This window comes from Quercus suber, unplaced genomic scaffold (genome assembly GCF_002906115.3).
Source record: "Quercus suber isolate HL8 unplaced genomic scaffold, Cork oak 2.0 scaffold_307, whole genome shotgun sequence".
Classification (NCBI taxonomy): Eukaryota; Viridiplantae; Streptophyta; class Magnoliopsida; order Fagales; family Fagaceae; genus Quercus; species Quercus suber.
This window is the reverse complement of record NW_027069763.1, coordinates 223,062-228,599: the sequence shown is the minus strand read 5'-3', so window position 1 is coordinate 228,599 and position 5,538 is coordinate 223,062. Positions and strand designations below refer to the sequence as shown.

Here is a 5,538-nt window from a genome sequence, read left to right as displayed (position 1 = left end):
GTTTATATAAAACGCCACTATAGGGTACCTATAGTGGCGTTTTTGACAAACGCCGCTAAAAAAACGCCACTATAGGCCAAGTTTTTTGTAGTGCATTTTTGTATCAAACTAGCTCAAACTTTTTTAATTATTAGTATTATATAGAATTGAGAACTTGATTAACATATTTTTCCCATATATATTAAACACTTCAACAATTTATTTTTATTTTTATTTTGTATCCTTTCATAATTAGTATATGCTAATAATTAATAACTAAATTATAGCTAAACTTATAATTTGAGTTAATTAGATAAAATAATTTTCATCTGGATTAATTAAACTTGTTAAAAATTATATATAAATTAACTTCACTATAAAATTTATTATATTATCAATAATTTACAAATAATAAATTATATCTTATTACCTTATTTACAAATTTATATCTAGGTGACGGCAATCCAAAACCATAATTTTGTCATGCACAAAGATCTTTCATCGTACGGTGCCAACTTCAACAAAGTGTTGGCAAATTCATTTATTTTTTTTGTAGCCTCATTTTCTCAAGCGTATAGAATTTTTATTAAATTAGAACACAATTTACACTGTTTATCTCTCCACCTGTGTCTCTCAGGATCACTCGACTTCATGTTCTAATTTTTTTTTTTTTTTGAAATAGAATTTTACTCTAGTATAATCTACACATATATATATGTGTGAAACTCTCTATTGAAAATTTGAACCCCAACACTTACTCTCCACACGTCACAACTTATACTTATAAAATGACTATCGCGCCAAAAGTGCACGGTGACTACAAAAAAAAGGGCCTATGGCCGCGGTTTAAAAACGCGGCTATAGGTCATAAAAACGAGGCCATAGCCCAATTTGGCCTATAGCCGCGTTTTTTTAGGCCGCGTTTTCAAACATGGCCTAAAACCCGTGACTATAGGCCTAACAGGGTCTATGGCCGCGTTTTTTAACTGCGGCCAAAGGGGAGATCCTTAGGCCGCGCTTAAACCGCGGCCTAAAGTCTAGTCCTTAGGCCGCGTTTAAAACGCGGCCTAAAGTCTTGTCCTTAGGCCGCGCTTAAAACGCAGCCTAAGGACTAAACTTTAGGCCGCGCTTGAACCGCGGCCTAAGGGCCTAAGGTTGGTTGCAGTCCATCCTTAGGTGTCTCTTCCTATTGGTTCTTATGATGGTAAAAGTCTGATGATTACTTCAAAGTCTGGTATATGCAGTGAGAAATTAGGAAGAAAATTTTTCCATTAACTAAACAATCAATAAATTATTCCCAATAGTCACTGTAATAATCAATAAGTTGTGAGCTTCTAAATAGCACATAACAGTATAGGTTTATATGCTTGAAGACCAAGTTGCAACATACTAGGAGAGTCCTACCACAATGATTCCAACCCAAAAACATTTATGAAAGAAAACAAACATAATGGACAAACTTAGCTTCCACAAAATAATTTAGAACATACTTATGCTGTAGCTCACTTCTAGCCTCAACCAAGCAATTGGCAAAATTTCCAACCTGCAATATGCATACACAGAAAGTCATGACAACCACAAAATGAGGAAAGAGAACTAACATGTAGCAAGAACACAAAAAGTGGAATTTTATACCAAAACAAGCTATGAGTAACATGGTCTCACCTCTATTTGTGCCCTTTGGCCACCTTGTCAAGTTGGCAAGATGCATGAATCGCTCAATCTTTCTCTCTACGGGTTGAGCTCATTATCTACAACGAACTCCTTATTAGTATAGTTAAATATACTATACATCTAAATAAAATTTGGTAAAAGTAAAATAGTAGGTAGAGACTATAACTTTAGAAAACAAAAATCAATCAAAAACTGAATATGACTTAAATTGTGGGAATCAAATGGAGTGGATATTGACATATTGTAGATTAAGGGAATCTGTCAAATCTGTTTGCCATGTTCAACTTTCAATAATGTATTGTTAGCATGTAAAAAGAACTTAAAACTATATTTGGAATTTGCCTTTCTAGTTAGAGACGGTTTCAGCATACATATATAGAAACTATATGGCTTCAGCATATTTCGAAACTAGAAACTCGATTGGGAAATCCTAATTGCTAGCCGAATATGACTTTGACCTATGATGTTGCACTAATGAGAGTTAACAGAGGAGTTTTTCCACACACACACACACACAAAAATTTGCACTATGTATGGGCAATGTACCCACAAAGGAAGATAAAGAAATTAATTAACTTGAGGTTCATACCTAATTGCACCTTCACCTCTCTCTATATACCAACAATATTCAATGGGGTACAACTAATTTTTTTTTTTGAAGTATATCTACAAAACTAACAGTCATAACTATTGCTCTCTCCACTTCCATATAGTTAATTACTCAACCGTTGATTAATTTGGAATTCCTCCATAAGAAGCACTAACCTCAAGACTTTAACAATCCTATATGACTTTTCTATAACATGACCATTGAAAAATTACAAACACACACACACATATATATATGAAAAAAAAATGGTTTGAAAATTCAGAAAACCCAAAATAAGTTAACATTTAAAGATCAGCTAGCCATGAATGTTTATGTACCCAAAATAAGTTAACAATTTTATTTTATTTTTTGGCTAAGTAACAAAAGTTTTAATTCTCTATATTATTTTGTGGTTTTGTTATCTAAGTGTAGGACCATAGTTATGGTTGTATAGAGCAGTTGTAATGTTTGACCAAAAGTCCTTAGACTCATATCTGACCCTCAACTCAAACTACCAGTCTTGCATAAACCATATGATTGGTAGATGGTTGACTTGTTGCAGACAAATTTTTAAACAACCCCTCTTCACCTTCTCATCAGTTCGTAGTGGTAAAACAAAAATTACTATCAAATTTTACTAAACACAACTTTCAAATGGAGTGTAATTAGTCCTACATCAAAACCCAATACACGAAATTGAAAACCCAATACACAAAATTTATAATTGATATTAACATAAACACATTTTACTGCTTGCAGTAATACTTCTGCCCTACCTTCATCAAGTTCTAAGGCATCCCAGTGAGCTACCTAAGGAACAAGACTTACTGATTATTAAGTCTAGTCATGAGTCATGAAAAAGGTCAAGGAAGCTGCATGCTATTCAAATGACCACTAAGAATGTCTGATCTCCATAATGTCCCATTTTCATATTCAATTATTAATTTTACCCAAAAAAAATCAATTAAAAAAATGAAGATAACGAAATGCAATCTCAGCATCTTCCCAATTCAATGATTATACATACAGATGGGCCAGCTGATCAATACTAAAAAATTCACAACCACTACAATTTTATCTTTCTAGTTTATATATATTTGTGTGTGTGTGTGTGTCTTAAAAAAAAAAATTTAGTAAAAGCCAAAATGCGTGCTACCCCAGTACATGGGCTGTGTACAGAAGTAGACACAAAACTGAACACAAAATATAAACAAAAAGGAACAGCAACAACTCAAGGAATACATAGATTCTAGGAACCCCTCTACAGAAAATTGACAATGACGGTGAAGACCACTCATATAAAGAATTCAGAAATAAGTGTTTCAATTTAGCAATGGGCATGGAATATGATTGGACCTACCACTGTACAGCAATAGAAATCCCACTTCCATGATTAAAAAGAATGAAAAATCTTTTTATAATGTAATTTTTTATTCATCATATAAGAGGGAATGTACAAAACCATATAAGCTTACCTTCAATTCTGCACTTTTCAGAACCTCCTCAGTAGGAACTTCAAACTCAGACCTTTTGGGAGGCCTCCTTACTCCTGGCTTTCTAAGATGAAGATCCTGCAATAAAGACATGGAGCGATTAAATGAGACAACTAAGCATTCTTAGAAACAAAATAAATATAAAACTATATATATCTATATATATATATGTATGTATAAATCATTGAGAACCCAAAGAATACATTAGAGAGTAATGCATACACTCACAGACACAATTACAGCAATTGCTATATTCCAAAGCTGTGTAATATAATGCTACTCAAAACCACCATTATTTGTATCTACACCATTAAAACATATTATAGGAAAAAATTGAATCCAAGGTTAAAGAATAAAAATTCTTGGTTATAATTAAAAAAAGGATACAATATATAATGCGCAAATGAAGTAGTCACCTCACAGAGCCATAGCAGGGTAAACGGAGGACCTTCAACAAAGCCAAGAAGAGCTACATCATAGATAAACATACAAGGGTCATTACCCAATGCCGTTTCCACTTTAGTGGACTCTTAGGATGGGTGACTTGGATACAGTCTACTCTTCAGCATTTTTTTGCATGTGTGATATGACTTGGATAACCTTCCTACTAAAATATCAATTTAAATCTTCAATTTCTTTTTCTTTTTTTTTTCTTTTGATAAGTCCATATTTCATTGAATAAATGCAGATCAACACGCACACAATATTCATTGAAACCAACACGCACACAGCTAGAAATCATTCTAATTGAAACACAACCATAAAAAATTCTCTCTCAACTTAATTTCAGCACCACCAACACATTATCTATTTGATCTCCAAACTCATTATCTCAATCATTCAACGAATAATATTTCAAAAACCCCAAATTTCTCACTAGGAAGACACAAAAGTCAATTCGAAAGCACAAGATTTGAATTTAAAATCAACCAAATACCCAATCTTGCTACCAAATTTCAACAGGAAGTAACCAAATCTCTCTGAACTTAATTTAAACCCAAACACTCATCTATTTGATCCCCAAATTCAACAATCTCTCAATCATTCTGCTACTAAACATTTCAAAAACCCTACAACCCTCATTAAGAAATACAAAATCAATCCGAAATCATAACAATGAATCAAAAGCCATCAGCCAAAACCCAAGAATTCAAAATCACATCAACCAATATTTATTAAAAATACAAACTATAATTATGAAACCCTAAAATAGAAAAGAGAGACTGACAACATTGAGGACCAAGGCCATCATCGGACTTGAGGGAGTCGAAGTTGGAGTCGGCGAGTCTCGAAGGCTGGTCGGCCGATTCGGGGTGGTGGTCGTCACGAAACCCACGCCCTTTGGTCTTCCTAGCTGCCCAGAATCTCCCGCTTTATTTGTTTGCAATGTTAGTGGTGAAATAGGAAATTTAGCAAGTGATCGGAGAGAGACAGATGTGTGATGTGCGATGGGAGAGGGCTTGAGATTGGAGAGATGGAGGCTGATGTGCGATCGGGCTTGAGAGATGGAGGCTAGGGTTGAAAAGGTTTTTAGTATTTATATAATTCTTGAAGCAGCGTTTTTAAACTGCGGCTTTAGGGGCCAGATCAGGCCGCGTTTAATAAACGAGGCCAAATCCTAACACTGAAGCCGCGTTTTATACACGCGGCTACAGACAAAACTTAAAGCCGCGTGTATAAAACGCGGCTTCAAGAAAACTGGACCTGCATTTTCTAAACACGGCCTTACTTAAGATTTAAATTTTTTTTTTTTTCATTTACCCATTTAGCGTCCTAATGCATTCGAGGTTATTTCTTTTTACA

The 5,538-nt window shown here is 34.2% G+C and overlaps 1 long non-coding RNA gene across 2 annotated transcripts; it reads right to left on the bottom strand.

Annotated features, from left to right (window-relative positions):
- Positions 1-1,255: 1,255 nt before the first annotated feature.
- On the bottom strand, positions 1,256-5,285 carry LOC111984940 (uncharacterized). 2 transcript variants are annotated; one of them, XR_010632670.1, is made up of 4 exons: positions 4,967-5,285; positions 3,718-3,813; positions 1,645-1,730; positions 1,256-1,522 (listed from the first exon to the last, which is right to left on the bottom strand). It is a non-coding gene; the product is annotated as an uncharacterized LOC111984940 (long non-coding RNA). The 2 variants fall into 2 exon arrangements; XR_002879987.2 differs by having other exon boundaries at positions 4,964-5,283.
- Positions 5,286-5,538: the final 253 nt, after the last annotated feature.